This window comes from Lepidochelys olivacea (assembly GCF_965140295.1).
Source record: "Lepidochelys olivacea isolate rLepOli2 genome assembly, chromosome: 27".
In the NCBI taxonomy this organism is placed as follows: Eukaryota; Metazoa; Chordata; order Testudines; family Cheloniidae; genus Lepidochelys; species Lepidochelys olivacea.
In genome coordinates, this window is record NC_140437.1 from 9,175,788 (window position 1) to 9,196,415 (window position 20,628).

Sequence of the window (20,628 nt, forward strand, 5' to 3'; positions counted from 1 at the left end):
TGCTGCTGCCATGAACGTGCATGCAAGTCCCACTGAACTCCATGGCACTCATGGGGCAGTCTGCCAAGCCCGAAGGGCATTGCAGGTCAGCTGGTGATCTAGTGGCTTCGGAGCCAGGAAACCTGCCTTCTAGCCCTGTTCTGTTATTCCAGGGCACGGGACCTTGGCTGCATGTGACTTGCCCATTCTTTCAAAGGTGGCCAGTGATTTTGGGCTGCGGGCATCTGACTTGAGACAGTTTGGGCCTGTGTTTCAGAGGTGTTTCAGGGCACCTCCGAGCCCAGCACTCTGGGGGGGGGGGTCCTCAGAACTGAGTCCCCCCCAGGTGGAACCCGCTGGTGAGGGTGTGTTACAGGATCTTCTCTGTTGCCAATCCACAGAGGATCTGAGTCTGTTACAGCCCCAGCTAGGGCTTTATGGCTCCCTAGTTCAAGCTGTAGTAGTTGAGATTTCCCTCTGGAGGTCTCCGGACTGGTTCAATCCCAGGTATCTTGGCTCAGATGGCGGCCTCCCACAGTCAATCGCTGCGTCAGAGAATGACCTTCCCTTCCCTGAGCCTCTGTTTTCCCACCCCTGTAACCGACGGTACAGCTGGGCGCTCTGCCTTTCTGCCTCCTCTCTACATCTGAACTGTGCGTTATCTTGCAGGAGATGGGAAGGTGAATTTTAAAGAATTTCTGAAGGGTTTGACCAGCACCAAACGTTTTTCCAGAACCTTAGGTGAGTGAGGAGCTGTGGTGGATGGAAGATGCTTTGCATCATGGAATTCTGGCTGTGTTTGCAAGGGTACCACAGTTCTCTATGGCATTTTAGGCATCTCTTTGGCATGCCCAGCTATCATCGTCTGTATCATTTGGGGCCAGATGAGAGACCAATCACGGATTCCTGTACCCAGTAGATCCACAAGTGGTCAGTGCAGCTGGTTTATGGCCCGTTGGTGGCACAACACAGCTGAGGCTTCCTGGTAAATGGTATTTGCTTCATGACTGACAAAGAGCTTAGGACATGAAACACAAGAATCGCTTGACTGACAGTGCCACACTCTTAGAATAGTCCAAACTGTGATCTTCCAACGGGGTCTTAGCACCAGGGAGGGAGAATACAGAGCGTCCTGTCTCATCCCTAGTTTTATGTCTAGCTCTTGTCTCCCATAGCTTGCATTTGGTCCTACGGTGAATTCCGCTCCCCCACAGAAGCACGTTGCAAACATCCAATGTAGACAGAGCCACCCAGTGTCTGACTACCATCAACAGATTGTAACAGCAATCAATGCCAGGAAGATCTTGGTGGTGGGCCCTTCTTAACCCAAGAGATGCTCTCTGTCCAGCAGCATGAATCCAGCTGTCCATGGCTGAGCTGTTCCATGGAGCTCCTTTTCGTGCGAAGATTATCACCCAGACTTATCAGCTAGGACAGACCTACGACAGGATGTTCTGATTAGGCAGGAAGAAAAGGAGTACTTGTGGCACCTTAGAGACTAACCAATTTATTTGAGCATGAGCTTTCGTGAGCTACAGCTCACTTCATCGGATGCATAGCGTGGAAACTGCAGAAGACATTATATACACACAGAGACCATGAAACAATACCTCCTCCCGCCCCACTGTCCTGCTGGTAATAGCTTATCTAAAGTGTTCATCAAGTTGGGCCATTTCCAGCACAAATCCAGATTTTCTCACCCTCCGCCCCCCCCCCCCACACACAAACTCACTCTCCTGCTGGTAACAGCCCATCCAAAGTGACCACTCTCTTCACAATGTGTATGATAATCAAGGTGGACCATTTCCTGCACAAATCCAGGTTCTCTTACTCCCTCACCCCCCTCCAAAAATCACACACACAAACTCACTCTCCTGCTGGTAATAGCTTATCCAAAGTGACCACTCTATATAATATAATATATATATATATAATATTATAACATTCATAAACTAGTCGGAGAACACTTCAATCTCTCTGGTCACGCAATCACAGACATGAAGGTCGCTATCTTACAACAAAAAAACTTCAAATCCAGACTCCAGCGAGAAACTGCTGAATTGGAATTCATTTGCAAATTGGATACTATTAATTTAGGCTTAAATAGAGACTGGGAGTGGCTAAGTCATTATGCAAGGTAGCCTATTTCCTCTTGTTTTTTCCTACCCCCCCCCCAAATGTTCTGGTTAAACTTGGATTTAATCTTGGAGAGTGGTCAGTTTGGATGAGCTATTGCCAGCAGGAGAGTGAGTTTGTGTGTGTGTGTGTGTGTGTGTGTGTGTCCCCGGGGCGGGGGGGTGAGAGAGCCTGGATTTGTGCTGGAAATGGCCCACCTTGATTATCATGCACATTGTAGGGAGAGTGGTCACTTTGGATAAGCTATTACCAGCAGGAGAGTGAGTTTGCGTGTGTGGTTTTTGGAGGGGGGTGAGGGAGTGAGAGAACCTGGATTTGTGCAGGAAATGGCCCAACTTGATGATCACTTTAGATAAGCTATTACCAGCAGGACAGTGGGGCGGGAGGAGGTATTGTTTCATGGTCTCTGTGTATATAATGTCTTCTGCAGTTTCCACGCTATGCATCCGATGAAGTGAGCTGTAGCTCACGAAAGCTCATGCTCAAATAAATTGGTTAGTCTCTAAGGTGCCACAAGTACTCCTTTTCTTTTTGCGAATACAGACTAACACGGCTGTTACTCTGAAACCTGATTAGGCAGGGTGGCCTTAACTCATTTCCCCTTGTGACTCTTCTTTCCATTCTCCATGAGAAGGGGACCCAGAGAAGAGAGACTTAGTGAAGGAGAAAAGCAGGATATTACCATTGAGCTGAGTTACTCTGAGCTTTCCTACATCCCAGAGTTCACCCATCAATTCACCACCCCACTCCTTCTTCAGGGAGGGCAGACAGGGGTTACAGAGAGAGGAAACAAAGGGCTGAAAATGGGCCATAAATAAACTCCATGCAGGATGTGGCTGTCTCCATTAGGGACGTCTCTAAAGGAGACAGAACTCCAGTTACACTTAAGTAGACAGGTCTGCATCCAGGGCCTGAACCAATGTCCATCTGGAAGTATTTCCATTGCCTTGGCTGGGCTTTGGATCAGACCTCTAGCTTTCGGTGCTGCTAAGAGTTCCCATTGAGTTCTCTTTCAAAGCTAAGAATTAGGGTCACATTTTCTTCTTCTCCAAGCAGCGTTCCCAACTAATCCCCTCCTCCCCCTGTCAGGAGTGGGCTGACTCTGCCGACTGGAGGCCTCACTACACCTTCTCTTCATGCTTGCAGAGATGGAAGGGGCCGTGAAAGCCATTGGCGTGATCAAAGAGGACACAGTGGACGTTCATCACCTGGAATCCATCATGCGCAACATGGGGATTCATTTAACCCCGGAGGAGATTCAGAAGGCGCTGAAGCATGTTATCTATGAGGGTGAGTGTTTCAAACAGCCTCCTGTTCTTTGGTGAGGCCTGTACTTTTTCCGGGGATGGGGAGGTGCTGTTTGTACACCTGTGAGGATACCTGGGGTGGGGTTCGGGTGTGTAGGGGCTACTCATTCCGTTTAAAACCAACTCCTGTGCTGTCATGAGCAAAATCCCTTCTCTGATCATTAACCTTTGACCTCATGCCCATCGTTCTAGTGGTCAGACAAAGTCTGCAATTAGTGGTCTATGACACAGTTGTCCTGTCCCTGGCTCGAGGATTTTAACAGACCTGCAGACACATCAGAAGGAGGCCTTGTCTTCTTCAGGGTCAAATCTGGGCTTTGGACATGGAGAAAGGCCCTTTCATATCTCAGCCCCTCCGAGCTCCAGGCTGGGGGGAACCCCGGGAAGGTTTGAACGCTAATGAGCTGATTCACCACTGTGTTACTCCAAGGTGATGTGGGCACAACTCCATTGATCACAATGGACCTATCCTGGTGTAAAACCAGCGTAATGCAATGGTGAATCCAGCCCTAAATATTCACTATGTCTGCCTCTCTGTTAGCGTTCAGGGACTAAACTCATCCCTGGTGTAATGCTGTCAAGGTCAATGACAGTTTTAGGACTTTCAACAATTTGTCTGGAATTTTCCATCCAAAACCCTTTGGCAGCTTTGAACTTTCCCCCGTCCTCCTTTTTGACTTCGTATCTGTTCATCATTTTTTCCTTCTCCCTGACATGGATCATCTCATTGCAGAAGATGGGAAGGTGAATTTGAAAGATTTCATGATGGGTTTGACCAAGACCCGGCGATTTTCCCAAGCTGAAAGTAAGTGGAAACTGTAGTGAACAGTAGAGCCCTGCAGCGGGCCTGGGATCCCACAGGGCCTGCTGCCATAATAGCAGAAGCACGTAAAACATATTTTGTTGGGTGGATAAAAAAAAATCCTGTGGGAATTTGTGGGAAAACATTAAATCTCTTGGCTGTTTGTCCTAAATAGAATTTCAGCAACACAAAGCAAGTATTTCTTTTTTTATTAAATAAAGATTTTAATACTTAAATTTAAGTGAGGAATAGAAAGAGATTTGATGTCTGTTCTAACAGGAGTTAAAGTATTTTTTTTACGTAGTTTGAACAAGATTTGTTTTATTCTTTTAGTGGTAAAAATTGTGTCTGAATTCCATTTATATATATGTATATACTATGTTAACTGCCTTTTTTTTTCTAACGAGCACAGGGGAATCTGTCTCATGCGGAATTTGTGGGATCTAAGGTGTGAGCAGGTTACAAATGCAAGAAATGATGCAGGAGCGGGTGGGAGTGGGTATTGAGAGGCAGGATGAAAAAAATAGACCCGCACAGGGCTCTAGTTTAGTGTACTGGTATAAGGAAGAATAGATGGGGAGCCCTCTAGTGGCGCTTGCCATGTTCTGTGATGCTGCTAGGACAGCAGGATGTGTGTAGCTAGGTCTTGTGTGTTTGTGTGCAGTTAGGAAACACAGTTATTAAAGACCCAACAATGCCTTTGTGGTTTCTTCATGGTATTGGAGCTCTAGGCCTTATTCTGAGGCAGTTCTCTGGCCTGTGTTCTACACGGGGCAGACTACATGATCACACTAGTGCCTTCTGGCCAGTCTATGAATCTGTTGTGGTGTAAAAAGCAAAAGTCTCAGCAGAAACTTTACTGCAAACAGAGCTGCTGGAAAAACACATTTCAGGGGGAAATTTCCTCCCCCGCTTTTGTTGGTTTGCTTTTGCTTTTGTTTTTCATCAGAGTTTGGACATTTTCGGAACAGCTGCTAGAGCTGGTTGAAAAACAGGGGGAACAATTTCAAGAAAAGGGGGATGGGAATTTGTTTAGGCCATCTATTGAAATTTTGACATATTCAGAAGTTTTCCAAAGAGAGGGTCTGGAGGGTGGAAGCTGATAGACGGAGCCACGTCTCTGCATTTCAAGTGGTGCTCTCAGCGTTGGAGCTGTGTTTTCTCAAGATTACGTATTTATTTGCGTTACCTGGAGGCTGCAGTCATTATCAGGGCTGCTGTAGAGTGAGGGTGCCATCCAGACGCATAGCGAGAAACGGTCCCTGCCAGCAAAGTGTCTGAATAGACAAAGAGTGTAGGAGAAACAGAGGTGCAGAGAGAGCACAGAACAGAACTCGGGTCTCCTGAGTCCCAGTCCATTGTCCAACTGCTGGACAATACTGACTCTCCTCCTGCTTTGACTTCACTGGTGTGATGCAGGCTGATCTGGATCCCTGAGCTCAGAGCATTAAAAATTGCACAGACTCATGGGCTACCAGGCCAAATCCCAGCTCACTAGCCACAAAGGAAAAGAAAATCTGGCCCAATCAGTCTCTTCATGCCAGTTCCCCAAGTGCCAGGCTTGCAGGTATTTCCTTCTACAGAGTCTACCCCAATTTGATTTACCTCTGCCAATTCTCTTGCTGTATACCCAGCCTGCCCTGCTCTTAAAGGGGCAGGCCTGTTACACAAACAAAGCCACTTCTCTGCATGTTGCCAGGCTGTTGGATGGCTTCAGGGCCAGCAGCAATATCCAACAGATTTTATTTGAAGAGAAGTTTTGGGCCTGATTCTTCCCCTCGTTTATGCCGGTGTCACTGCATATACTCCTGTAGCATTACTCCTATCTACACCAGGTGCACCTGAGGTCATAATCGGGCCCTTGGATTAAATCCAGCACCTTCATAGGGTGATGCAAAATGGAACAATCCACCGAAAAGGACAGAACAATCCCATGCAGCCTGTGTGAGGTGGTGTTTCAGAAGAAAGAACTCTGTTTTCCAGCCAAGGTTTCAGGACAAATCCTGCATTGTGGCAGGGAGTTAGAGTAGATGATCCTTGCAGTCCCTTCTGACCCTATGGTTCTATGATAGCCACAGAAACTGTTTTTCCTTCCCCTATTCAAGAGGACAGAGTTGATGTCCGGAACCTGGACTCCATTCTGGACAACATGGGGATCTACCTGACGAACGAGGAGCTGCAGGAGGCCCTGAAGAACGTTACAGTTGATGGTGAGCGTTGGAAACACTGTGTATTTTGGTGCAATGCAGACTCCTGTGGGGGAGCCCGCAACCGTATGTGCATTATGCCTCGTGCATGCCTTTGGCAGCAGTGAAGAAGAGCAGTTCTGGCTGCCCTGGGGCCCCTCCATCATGATGGAGGAGCTGCAAGGCCAAACATGAGCGCACGGCAGCCCCCGTGTAGCATGTCACAATGCCGCTCACGATGGAGGGGTGGTGGGGCCAAGCCTGCGTGGTCTGTGGGGCACCCAGTACTGCTCCTCCTCGCTACAGGCCATGGGCCTGGCTCCTGCACCAGGGCTCCCACCCAGGGGCCTGCCTGGCATTAACCCACTTCCAGCAGCCCGAGTCCCCTCTTAGGGATGGGGAGAGACTGCACTTGGAGGGACCAGGCTGGAAGGTGGGGGCTGAGCAGATGAGGCCCTGGGGTCAGCAGCTGCAGTGAGGATGGCTCCATGGGGATTGATGGTAAATACTGGGGTGGAAAATTCTGGGGATGCCCCTGGGCTCCTGTAGGGTGTGAGGGTGGGTGGGTGGGTGGGTGAATACACAAGATTGTTGAAAGAAAATATGTGATCCATTTAAAACAACCCCCTAAAATGTAACTGGTGGAATCACCTCTCCAGTCCTCAGCGCCTGTCCTCTGGAAATTTAGGCAAGTCAGTCGGAGCAGTGGGATAGGTGCTCACAGGCCATTCTAGTCTGCAGCTCAAGAGGCAGACGGATTACACCTGATTGGAACAGGAATGGGGGGGGTGAGAAATAGCGCCACCCTGTTTATAGTTAGTAATAATTTTGAATATCTGTTGTTTTTGCTGTTTTTGTCAATAGCTACACAAGTGATGTGAGAAAAATGGGAGCTGCCCCTTTAAGAGTCGGGGAGCACACTGGGAGTGAGCTTCTGCTGCAGGGCTCGAATGTGTGTGTGTGTGGGGGGGGGGCAGGTGCTGCTGCCGGCCCATAGCTGTGCCCTGGGGAGTTCTCAGCCTGCAAGAAGTTTCTCGAGAAAAAGTTTGGAGTCCCAGAATAAACAAAGTTTTCCTTGACAAGCTGAATCTTGGGATTAAGAGTCATAGAATCATAGAATATCAGGGTTGGAAGGGACCTCAGGAGGTCATCTAGTCCAACCCCCTGCTCAAAAGCAGGACCAATCCCCAATTAAATCATCCCAGCCAGAGCTTTGTCAAGCCTGACCTTAAAAACTTCTAAGGAAGGAGATTCCACCACCTCCCTAGGCAACGCATTCCAGTGTTTCACCACCCTCCTAGTGAAAAAGTTTTTCCTAATATCCAACCTAAACCTCCCCCACTGCAACTTGAGACCATTGAGTCTAGCCCCCACAGCCTCATGACTCGGGTTTAGAGCCGGTTTAGGGCCATCTGGGCCTCTGGGCACACCACGCTACAGGCCTGCACCCCACAGCCCCATCAAAGAGATGACTAGGGCAGTTCAAACCTCTCTGAGCCATTGTTTCAGGCTCTCTACACACTCAGGCAGACTTCACTGCATCGGTTACACTCGGGTCACGTTTTTGAGGTTTTTTGCTTAACCTTTTTGCTAGGAACATACTTTTTTAATGAAGCTGAGAGTCTAATGTAATCACATGACTCCAGGAGCTGGGGCTGCAGACATGGGTCTACAATGTCTGTGACTTAATCTGACTTTGTTCGAGTTTAGTGGAGGGCGGGTTATATTTCACTGTAACCCCCCTTCTGAGACCAGCAATACTCAAAATGCAATGAGAGGCATTATGTCAATGGGCACACCCCCAGCCTTGCCCACTTCTCCTTTGAGCTCTGATTGGCACATGCAATGGGCCTGCCTCTCTTAAGCACCATCTGTTGGCAACAAGGGCAAAATGCAGGTGCAAATGCCTTATTTGCATGCACAATTGAATGGTTCTCCATGTGCCGTTTAGAAGCACTTATTTTAAAATGCCAGCCACAGGGCCTGTATCTCCTGTCTTTTAACCCTGAACTCTCTTTCTTGCATAGTGGACGGGAAGGTGTATCTGAGCAAATTTCTGCAGGGCGTGAGAGCCCTCCGGAGATTCTCCCACAGTGAAGGTGAGCAGTGAGGAGTTCCTGTCAAAGAGGGCTGGACCATGATAAACAAAGCATGCTGCAGATATATTTATTGTGAATTCTCACAGTCCTGGCCAGTCCTACAAGGTGCGGGGCACCCTTAACTTCGCTTGACTTCAGTGGCAGCTGATGGCATTCAACATCTCACAGGATCAGGCCCACGGACTGAGGATCAGTTGCATGATGGCACAAAGATTCAATAGAGGTGGCACTAGGCTTGCCACCTTTCTAATGGCTGATAACTGGACCCCAAAGGCCCCTGCCCCACCTCTTTCCCCAAGGCCTGTCCCCTGCCCCGCCTCTTCCTCCAAGGCCCCAATCCTGTAAGCCGCATGCCACTGCGAGCCACACAAGCAGTCTGGCCTCAGAGGCAGCAGCGGCTCCTTCCTTCCATTTATGGTTGCCACCTTTTCCACAGATCAAAAAACCCAGATATCAGTGTGATGGGCAGCCCCCAGCGTGCCACCTGGAACTGGGGTACCACTGAGCCCTCTGACCCACCAGCCTGAGCTCCCCCTCACACTGTGCTGCTCTGACAAGCTGCAAAGCCCTCCAAGCTTGCACTTCCACCAGCATTCACACAGGAAGGGACACACCAGCTGCAGTTACACACAGGCTCTCTAACCACCAGCTTCCCAGCCTTGGACCCCAGAGCAGTACCATCCTGCCCTGGTCAAATCTGGCCAGTATATGGGTTTAACACCCAGTCTGTCTCTCCCTCAGCGTGAAGAGAACAATGCACACTTGTGGTAACCAAGCAGAGATTTTCCCCAAGCACTCCAGTCAAAGCTCACTGGTTTGGATTAAAACATAAAATAAGTTTATTAACTACAAAAGGTCAATTTTAAGTGACTATAAGTGATAGCAAATGGATCAAAGCAGATTACCTAGCAAATACACAAAAAACGCAAACTGAGCTTTACACACTAGATAGGTAGGGTGAGAATTTGCTAATTCATATCCTGAGTGATAAACAAACTGGCAGATTTTTAAGGCACAAGCAGCCTTTGCTTTGCAGCTTGGGTTTCCCAGGTTTTCATACACAGGCTAAAAATCCCTTTAGCCTGGCACCATCACTTCCCCCAGTTCAGTCTTTGTTCCTCAGGTGTTTACAGGTGTGTTTTTGTACGGAAAGTGAGGTACCATCACAATGTCATTTTCCCCCTTTTATATCTTCTTCCCACTCACTGGAAAGCTCTTTTGCTGTGACCTGGGTCAAACAGTTCCCACTGTATGGCGCTATCTCTGAGAGGTTTCTGTTGCACACAGTTCCTGGGGTAATCCTGGTGCTTGTGTGCATTTCCTCAATGAGCCGTTAACATTGTTTGGCCTTTTTACTGTTGTACCTGAAAGGCTACTTGTGTGTCTTTTCAACCTCACAACATGCTTCAGTAACACCTACATAGCCAAACTTCCTAACTTCACATATGACGATAGTACATACAATCCAATGAGATATTAATATCTAGCAGATCAAGACTTTTAGAATGATACCTCACAAGACATACTTTGTGCAAAACATATCCTAATTACATGACAGTGGTGAATAACAGGGTGCCAGGGTGTCACACTAAGGGCTTGTCAAATGACACTGCAAGCCAACACCCAGACTGTCCAGGTGAAAACTGGATGGGTGACAAACCCTCGGAGGCACTCTACCCTCTGAGTCAATATCCTACCGTGGCGCCGGATCGGGAGGGGCCAGGTGCTACCAGAAGTGCCACCTTTGAAAGAAGACATAAATCCAAGGTCCTGATTGGTTAGAACTCCTTGCCGGCAGCTATTTGATGTGCATACTAACAGTTTTATTGAGCCTGTAAACTTAACAGAGTCTATTTTTCTTACATGCCACTAGATGGTGATATTTATATATACAAATTGTATGCATCCTGTTATATATTCTAGATTTGATTTTGACAAATAGAGAGGAACTGGTTGAGATTTTGAAAGTGGAAGGCAGCTTGGGTGAAAATGATCATGGAATAGTAGAGTTCATAAGCTAAGGAATGGTAGGAGGGAGAACAGCAAAATAAAGACAATGGATTTCAAGAAGGCAGACTTTAGCAAACTCAGGGAGTTGGCAGGTAAGATCTCATGGGAAACAAGTCTAAGGGGAAAAACAACTGAAGATAGTTGGCAGTTTTTCAGAGACATTAAGGGCACAAGAACAAACACTTCCTATCTTTCCTACACAGCGGAATAATGGCAAGAGACCACCCTGGCTTAACCAGGAGATCTTCAATGATTTGAAACTCAAAAAAGAGTCCTACAAAAAGTGGAAACTAGGTCAAATTACAAAGGATGAATATAAACAAATAACACAAGTATGTAGGGACAAAACTCTACAAATACATTAGAAGCAGGAAGATGACCAATGACAGGGTAGTCCATTACTCAGTGAGGGAGCGGGGGGAAATAATAGAAAATGTGGACATGGCAGAGGTGCTTAATAGCTTCTTTGTTTCAGTTTTCACCAAGAAGATTGGTGGTGATTGGATGTCTAACATAGTGAATGTCTATGAAAATGATGTAGGATCGAGGCTAAAATAGGGAAAGAACTAGTTAAAAATTACTTAGACAAGTTAGAGGTCTTCAAGTCACCAGGGCCTGATGAAATGCATCCTAGAATACTCAAGGAGCTGACTGAGGAGACATCTGAGCCATTAGCGATTATCTTTTAAAAGTCATGGAAGATGGGAAAGATTCCAGAAGACTGGAAAAGGGCAAATGTAGTGTCAATCTATAAAAAGGGAAATAAGGACAACCCGGAGAATTACAGACCAGTCTTAACTTCTGTACCCAGAAAGATAATGGAGCAAATAATTAAGCAATCAATTTGCAAACATCTAGAAGATAAGAAAATGGAGATTAGTGATAAGTAAGAGTTGGCATGGATTTCTCAAGAACAAATCGTGTCAAACCAATCTGATAGCTTTCTTTGACATAACAAGGGTGGTGGCTAGGCAGGAAGCAGTAGATGTGGTATATCTTGACTTTAGCAAAGTCTCTGATAGTGTCTCGAATGACCTTCTCATAAACAAACCAGGGAAATACAACCTAGATGGAGCTACTATAAGGTGGGTGCAAAACTGGTTGGAAAACCGTTCCCAGAGAGTAGTTATCAGTGGTTCACAGTCATGCTGGAAGGGCATAATGTGGGGTCCCGCAGGGATCAGTTCTGGGTCCGGTTCTGTTCAGTATCTTCATCAATGATTTAGATAATGGCACAGAGAGTACACTTATAGAGTTTGTGGAAGACACCAAATTTGGAGGGGTTGCAAGTGCTTTGGAGGATAGGATTAAAATTCAAAATGATCTGGACAAACTGGAGAAATGGTCTGAAGTAAATAAGATGAAATTAAATAAGGACATATGCAAAGAATGGTACTCCATTTGGGAAGGAACAATCGGTTGCACACATACAGAATGGGAAATGACTGCCTAGGAAGGAGAACTGTGGAAAGGGATCTGGGGGTCGTAGTGCGCCACAAGCTAACTATGAGTCAACAGTGTAACAGTGTTGCAAAAAAAGCAAACATCCTTCTGGGATGTATTAGCAGGAGTGTTGTAAGTGAGACACAAGAAGTAATTCTTCCGCTCTACTCTGCACTGATTAGTCCTCAGCTGGAGTATTGTGTCCAGTTCTGGGCACCACATTTCAAGAAAGATGTGGAGAAATTGGAGAGAGTCCAGATAAGAGCAACAAAAATGATTAAAGGTCTAGAAAACATGACCTATAAGGGAAGACTGAAAAAATTGGGTTTGTTTAGTCTGGAGAAGAGAAGACTGAGAGGGGACACGATAAGAGTTTTCAAGTATGTAAAAGGTTGTTACAAGGAGGAGGAAGAAAAATAGTTTTTCTTAACTTCTGAGGCTAGGACAAGAAGCAATCGGCTTAAATTGCAGCAAGGGTGGTTTAGATTGGACATCAGGAAAAACTTCCTTTCAGGGTGGTTAAACCCTGGAATAAATTCCCTAGGGAGGTTGTGGAATCTCCATCACTGGAGATTTTTTAAGAGCAGGTTAGATAAACAACTGTCAGGGATGGTCTAGATAAAACTTAGTCCTGCCTTGAGTGCAGGGACTGGACTAGATGTCCTCTCAAAGTCCCTTCCAGTCCTATGATTCTGTATAAAGATACCATTTTCCATAGACAGCTCTTGTAACACTGATGATTTACAGCATTTTAAAAAATGGCACGTATTGGAAGTATTACCCAAATGCTCTGGCTAAATTACATTCTAACAATCTACAATTCCCTTCTGGTTGCATCTGGATATAGTATTCCTCATTCCATGAGCAGAATTCGGCTTTCCCTTAGACCTTGCAACTTCCTGGCTGCAGTAGACTTTCATGCTATAAATGAAAGCAGAATTGGGCTGTCCAACTTTTGTGCAAGATTGGTACAGCTGCAAAGGACTTTCAGTTCTTGCCCCATGTTTGCACCTGGTCATCTCTTTCTCAAACTTTCAGCCCCCAAGGAGAATATTTTAGAAAGTTTGAGCAAACTCCTTTTAGCCATGTTTGAACATGGAAAGTAATACCAATGCAAAGTGACTGACTGCAAAATGCAAGTAGAGCTTCCTCTTTAAAATGAATACTGAGCAGGTTTAGTTTAATCTATAGTAAAACCAGCGCAAGTTTAGAAGTTGAAATGTTGTCTGTAAACAGCCCTTAATGAGGACTAATCAACCTTGCTAGGTTTGTGGGGGTGAGTTATACGTGATTGTAAAATCATTTCTGAGTATGCTTAAGTAGCATCAGCAAAGAATTTTTGCAGAGGTCGGTTAAACCTTAACCCTTTGGTGACATTGCGGTTCCTTATCTCTGCCCATCTGACTGGAACAGTCCTGCTGCTTGGACCCCTGACATGATAGAGATTATAAATATCTCGGTGAAACTGACATGGCAAAAAAAGATACCTTTTATCCAGGACACACAAAGAAATGAAGACCATTGCAGATTCTAGGACTCGATATCCACAGCTAGTGCAGCAAGCTGAGACATCTTGCAAACTCAATGGCTCTGAAATTGGTTTTAAATTAAGTTTTTGGGCTTGAGTTTTACTTACACTAAACATGCCCCATACCATTGGCAATCTGCAGTTTTGGCAATATAAAGGGACATTAAAGTTACAGAGCCTGATTCTGTACTGCCCTGCACCTTACACTGTCATGTACACCAGTGCAAAGTGGAAGGAAACTGCTATCAGGCTGATGTGGTAGCATTTCCCCACCTTTGCATGGGTGTAGATGACAGCACAAGATGCAGGGCAATGGGGAACCAGACACACAATGTAAAGGAGCCCTGGTGTATATGAGAATCAGGCCCTGTGACTCCATTTGTCCCTTTAACTGCATGGCCTGATTGCTGTCTTCATGTAGTTTTGTGCCTTCTGCTCTTATTATTGCAAAGTCTTCAGACACTGGTGTTGCCAAAATCTGTCAATGCACCTGCAGGCAACTGGAGATGTTTTTGGAGAAAGGCTGCAGGATTTGGCTCCACATTAGGTGGATGCAGGGTGACGTTATTTCTAAACTCTTGGTGATTAAAGCCGATGTCAAGCAAACCCCTTCCCAGAGTGGTACAAGCCAGAGCAGTAACCAGTGAATTTCCAGCCAACGTGCTATGAAAAGTCAGGCATTTTGCTATTATTTGATATATTTCTCTCCATCTATCCCAGGGGGAAAGGTTGATATCCAAGACCTGGACTCTCTTCTGGCTGAAATGGGGATGCACTTAACACAGGAGGAGCTCCAAGAAGTACTGAAGCATGCCATTGTGGATGGTGAGCAGCTTGGCATAGCGCTGTGTTGTCTGTAGACCTAAACAATCCATGAGATCAAAGATTTTGGGGGGGGGGGGGGAATGTGTTCAAAGTCAGAACAAGAAGCTGAAATTTTAAAGTTTCCCACATAATGAAAATTCAGAACAATTTCTGTTCAGGACCATTGAAACATTTCATCTCAACGTTCTCATTTTGGTTCATTTCATTTTTACTGCTGTATGGTATTAACATCATAGCCATAATATAGAAAACTGTAAAATAATATTTAAAATCATACTTTAATATCCTAGAAGTCAAACAAAAGGTTTCAGCGTTGTCCAAACAAAACACGACAACTTTTTCCCATCAAACTTCCGTCGAAATTGACCCATTCCCACGAAATGTTTTGATTTCAACAGAACAACATTTTTCAGTGGACAACTGTTCGGAATAGACCGCTGTCTCTTTCTGCCTGCCTGGCACTTTCTCTTTGCAGGAGACGGGAAGGTAAATGTGAGTGACTTTACGAAGAGTGTGATCAGCACACGGAGGGCTTCCCAAGCTGAGAGTGAGTCAAGACCTAGTGATAAAGTTGGATGAAATGTGGTAGACCTATGCCTGATTCTCATTTCTGACTCAACAGAGGCCCTGCCTATGGGCCACAGTTCAATAGTACATTTGTAACCCAGGCTCACTTGGGCCGTGTCCAGAGGTTTAGGATCTGCTACTGCCTGGTAGCTAACAGATCTGGTCCTTCAGCTCCAGTAGTGGAGGATTTATGCTTTGAAATTGAACATTTCAATTGTCACTAGTGACGATCTAGCCATCAAGAAAGGAGTTTTCATTTTCCTGGGTTCCCCGAATATGAAACCTATCCCAGAGCCCAGCACAAGGTCTGAGCAACGCATACGTCCTACTTAAACGCTCCACATAGGATGTAAGTAGTGTCCAGAACCTCTGCACCTGGCAGAATTTCACCCAAATCCTCTGCTGCTTTGAGGGGAAGCCCAGGGACAAACCAGCCAAGAGAGTTTATTTATTAGGCCCATTGCTAATAAATTTACTGAGCAACACACCAAGCAGATCCAATAGCAGTCTGTCCACACTGAAGTCAGAGGTGTGACTGCAGCACATACACACCAAGCCAAGGACAGCGCTCATCTTTCTCGCCCCGATAACAATCGCAGTGAAGCCGCTGCAGTACAGGCTAGTCACTCGAGTACATACCCAGCATCCTGGCTGGGCTCGTACAGCCCAAGTGGCTGCAGCTTCACGGCTATTGTTATTCACGCTAGCTAGATGAGAGCTAGTGTGGGTCTGTCTACACGTGCTGCGATCACACCTTGGCTTGCAGAGCGGGCGTACCCTTCTGTCCAGTGTCCAGTCAATGTTTTCCAGCCATGTGAAACCTTGCTAGGATTTTAGCATTTAATCCTTTGTCTCTCGCCATCCAAGGGGACAGGGTTGCTACGAGTCACCTGGACTTCATTCTGGGCAACATGGGGATCTTTTTAACTGAAGAGGAGCTCCAGGAGGCGCTGAAGCACACAGAAATAGATGGTGAGCATTACAGACATCTCTGGAGACGCATGTGCTTTCGTACTGATGCTCGTCCCAAGAGGGAGTTGGGTACATCTGTATAAAGGGATCTACTTCCCCTTGCTAGTGCAAACCAGGAGCCTCTCTTTGCTCAGTGCACTCTCACCCCATTCCTGTGTCATCATCAGCCAGATTTCCCTTTCCACGTGTATCCTCTGCACTTGAGTGGTTCTCAAAGCCTCCTGCATGCTCCTTCTCTCACCAGGGCAGGAGTGGGCGTGTCTGAGGACACACGGGCTTGTGTATGGTCCTCGTCACTTAGCAACATGTTCCCCTGTCAGGCTTCTCGCCACCTACTAGGCTGTAGTAAATAGGGCAGCTGCATAGTAGCACTCTCAGTAACACAGGATTTGTCCTTTGCGTGTTTAACCCGCAGGACTCTGTGCCAGTCTGTCCCAGAATGCCCATCTTCCAGAATGTCTTCTGGTGATGGAAATGCAGATAAATCCGTTACAGCCACTTGCAGGGCTCAGAAGAGCCTTTTCCCTCCCCTGCCTCTCATTTCCTTTCCCCTCCCACTCACCCAGGGTTGGAGGGGAAAGAGAGGAGAAAATTTTGTACCACATGAAGTTAAAATATCTAATGCTAATTTCACTGGGCCCAGCCATCCCTTGCATTTCACCATGTGTAGCCATTCACGCCAGTGCAAATTGGGTGTGAAATGCTACTGGAATGACTTACTTTGCATCACAAGGGGCAAAGGAGAATTGGGCTCAGTAACTTTCATTATTTGCACAAATTTAGGCCAAAATTTTCCATTTGACAAGAAATTCCAGCATTTCAGAAACATGGGTTTGTTCCAAACTGGAATGAAAAGTTGAAATTTGTTGCAGAACGGAAAATCCAAATGAATTCTATTCAGAAACATCAGAAGATTTTGTTTCTCTAATGACAAATCACTTGGTTTTGACAATGCGAAAATGTTTTGGTTTTGATATGGTAAAAATATCCCTTTCAATAATGTCAAAACATATACTGTATTTTATTATATTTAATATTATATATACAATTAAATGAATATTTACTATAATAAAAAGTCTAAACAAAATGAAATGATAAAGTTGAAGCAAATGGGTTTACCTTATTGCTCTGAAATGTTTTGACATTATTGAAACAAAATGAGAGTCAGAATTATTCATTTAGATGGTTTCCAATGGCAAATGTCCTTGAAATTGACATGTTCCCATGAGCTGTTCTGATTTTGACAAAAGTGCCTTTTCCATTGGGAAAACTGTTCCCTGCGCTTGTGCCAACCAGCTCTCCTGTTCTGCCTTTCTCTCTGCCTGTTCTCCCCTGCAGTGGAGGGGAAGGTGAATTTGAGTGAATTCATGAAGAGTGTCCAGCGATTGTCCGAAGCTGAAGGTGAGTGACGACTGTCGAACGAAGATGGATGGTGGATGATGACCGGAAGGTGTCACATGCTGTTCAGTTTTAGTTGCCTTTCTCTGGGTGTATGTAAGACAGTTCTACAGCATGCAATCTCCTGGGTCTTTTCTCTGTACATAGCTGGAGACTGTGATATGATTCGATGTGCTGAAGAGTTTTGAGTCACTGGACTGATTGATGGTGCAAAGATTGACTGGGCTGCATTCTTCCCTCTTAAGGGTATGTCTCCACTGCAAGCCAAAGGGTGGTTGCCGCCCTGGTAGATGGACCCAAACTAGCATGGCTTAAAAACAGCAGTGTAGAAGCAGCAGCCTAGGCTTCAGCCAAGGCTGTACAAGCCCATCCAGGGTGCTGAAGCCCTTGCTGTTGTATCTACACTGCTATTTTTAGCCATGAATGCAGGTAAAGCTAGCACGGGTATGTCTACCCACGCCACTATCACCTCACTGATTGCAGTGTAGACACACCCACAGACTGGCCTGTCTGGATGTCTGAGCACAGGGTTAGGAAGAGATGCTGGGGAATCAGTAGGTGTCGCTCTCCCATGGATCTCGGCTTTTGTACTGCACGCGTCACCGTGGTATCTGCTTCACCACAGCCCCGGCGTGGTGTTAAAGGGTTGCTGGAGGTGCTGCCTTTCTGACCAGAACTAAAATCGAGGTCCTGCTGGAGCTGTGCAGTTCCCCCTCCCCCCCGGATTTCAGTTTGTCAGCTCTGGGCATGTCAGGGCCAGTCGTACAATCACTACCCACAGAGCAGGGAGCTCTGGTCCAGGGAGGCTTCGTAGGATCATTAGCTGAGATTTTCAAAGCGGCCTAAGGGACTTAGAGGCACAGCTCCTATTGCAGTGAATGGCAGAACTGAAAACCTCAGCCATCACCTCTATGGGCACACCTCGGGGCCAAAACCTGCAAGGGACAGGGTGAGGCCTCAGAGGGATGAGAACCAGAGCAGTCGGAGTCAGGAATGCTGAGCGCCCGCCACTCCAGTTGACATCATTGGTGGGAACCTTTGGGCTTGATTCCTGTTTACACTGAGGTGGTTTTACACCACTGTGGTAGGGCAGAGGGGCCTTGAAATGAGTGTAAATAAAATGAACACCCACCTGGATGCCCTTTTACACCACCAGCAAGGTGGAAAGTGGCCTGAGGTCTCGTCTACACACACTTCATGCACTGAATTAACCGGTTTGGAAACTGATTAAGTTAAATCAATACAGCCTCCTTGAGTGGACACTCTGAAATCCAACTGAGAGCCTTACACTGGTTTCCTTAAGTGGGTATTTTTTTTTTTTTTTACTGACTTGTGCCCTGTTTCTGTATAGCTCTCTTAATCCGAAATAAAAGCGTCCACACACAGGAGTTGCATCAGTTTAGAACAGGGGTCTCAAACACACGGCCCACAGGCCACATGCAGCCCATGGAGTTATTTCCTGCGACCTGCCCTAGGCACCGATTCCCCCGCCCCCCGTTTCCTCCCCCCAAGCATGCCGCGTTCCCGCTCCTCTGCCTACCTCCCAGTGCTTCCCACTGCCAAACAGCTGTTTGGCGGCACTTAGGACTTTCCGTGAGGGAGTGGGGAGAAGCGGGGCATGCTCAGGGGAGGAGGCGGAGAAGAGGCGGGGCTGGGGCGGGGATTTGGAGAAGGGGTTGGAATGGGGCAGAGAGGGGGCAGAATTGGGGGGGGACTTTGGGGAAGGGGTTGGAATGGGGGTGGGGAAGAGGTGGGGCAGGGGCAGGGCCTCATGGAAGGAGTGGAGTGGGGGTGGGGCCAGGGGCAGGGATGGAGCTTTAACCGAAGTAATTCTAAAAGTAAATGCATGTTTTGTTGTTTGAGTGAGGTACATTATTGAGTGTTTATATTTTATTACAGTTTTTAAAAAGTTAATACATTGACTTTTCATAGCATATTATATTACTCTTCATTTTTTTCATTTTTGACTATACTTTTGCATCGTTGTATGAAAAGGTGTCAGTGATGCGGCCCTCAGGCCAATGTACTAGTCCTCATGTGGCCCACATGGTGATTTGAGTTTGAGATCCCTGGTTTAGAAGCTGACTTTGCTCCATCAGTGCACAGATTGTGTGTATGCCAGCCCTTGGATCTGTTATGTTTTGCACACCTCTACTCCTGACTTTACACGACCATAAAAAAAAAATCTCATGCCAGAATAGGAGCATTCAGTGACCTGGCTAACTCTGTGCTGGATAAAGGCCTTCCGAGCCCCCGGATTTCCCACCTAGTGTCAGATGGATAACGCTTCCAGCATTTACTGTCGTGAACCGGTGCACAGAATGACGTCTTCCTCAGAGACATGACACCATGTTATGCATTCTTTCCCCCCTCTATCCAAAGGGGAAAAAGTTGATGTCGATAAACTGGACTCCATTCTAGCCAACATGGGGATCCATTTAACTGATGAGGAGTTTCAGAAGGCGCTGGGGAGCGTTACTCGTGGTGGTGAGTAATGTGGCATGTCCCTCTCTGTTCTTCAGTGGAGTCTCTGCTGGAGCTGGGAGGGGAGGGGTGTGCACACGCAGGTTGTCAGTGACCGGGACATGGGCAGTCGGGCTTAGCCCTGGTCTACACTGGGGGGGATTGAGCTAAATTACGTAATCTAAACTAGACACGATAAATCGATCCCTGCTGGATTGCTCGCTGCCCGCTGATCCGGCGGGTAGTGAAGACATACCCTTAGTGGTTGGGTAGGAGTCAGTTGTCAGGAATCGGAGCCCAGCGTCAGAGCCGGAATCAGAAGTCAGGAATCGGCGCCAAGGGGCAGGACCAGGTCACCTGGATGATGTATCCCAGCAGATTAGGAGCTGCTGCAATGAATCACACAGACACAGTGTATCATTTTAAAGTAAGATTCCCCGGACGGCTGGTTTAATAGTGTAGCTTGCAGAACACGGCCTGCAGTGTAGCTAACGGCAGTCTGTAGACCCAGCCGAAACTGGAGTGGACTGACGTGTGCCGGCTGCTGGACTCCGGACTCTCCAAGACCAGCACGGCCCCCAGAGTGGATTCTCCACAGACGCTACGGCACAGGGAGGCCAGGCTGGGGCCACGGCAGGAGCAGGGGTTATCACAGTCCTCAGCAAATGCTGTTGAGCTGCTGCTGCTGGGCTTTGGAGCTTGGTTGCCCGGAACCTGGCTCTGCTGCAGGCCCTGATTCTAGGGTTGCGCATGTGCACCAGTGTTCTGACAAGCGCATGTGCGTGTGTACAGGGTGTACACGCAGACGCACACGTGTCAGAACACGCAGGTCTGGAGTCGGTCTGCCTAAGGGATAGCTGATCCATTTCAGCTCAAACTCTCCACTGTGTGGGGGATGATCCCCTCTGGGATT

The 20,628-nt window shown here is 46.9% G+C and overlaps 1 protein-coding gene and 1 long non-coding RNA gene across 2 annotated transcripts in view; both read left to right on the top strand.

Moving 5' to 3' along the window:
• The first annotated feature begins 647 nt into the window (after window positions 1-647).
• LOC311513608 lies at window positions 648-4,227 on the top strand. Its single transcript, XR_014709756.1, has 3 exons — window positions 648-720; window positions 3,262-3,405; window positions 4,156-4,227. It is a non-coding gene; the product is annotated as an uncharacterized lncRNA (long non-coding RNA).
• Window positions 4,228-19,685: 15,458 nt separating this feature from the next.
• EFCAB3 (EF-hand calcium binding domain 3) overlaps window positions 19,686-20,628 on the top strand; it is a 40,412-nt gene continuing 39,469 nt past the window's right edge. The window contains exon 1 of the mRNA XM_084616010.1: window positions 19,686-19,739. The gene's annotated coding sequence lies outside the window, so the exon portion shown is untranslated. The remainder of the gene's footprint in view (window positions 19,740-20,628) is intronic.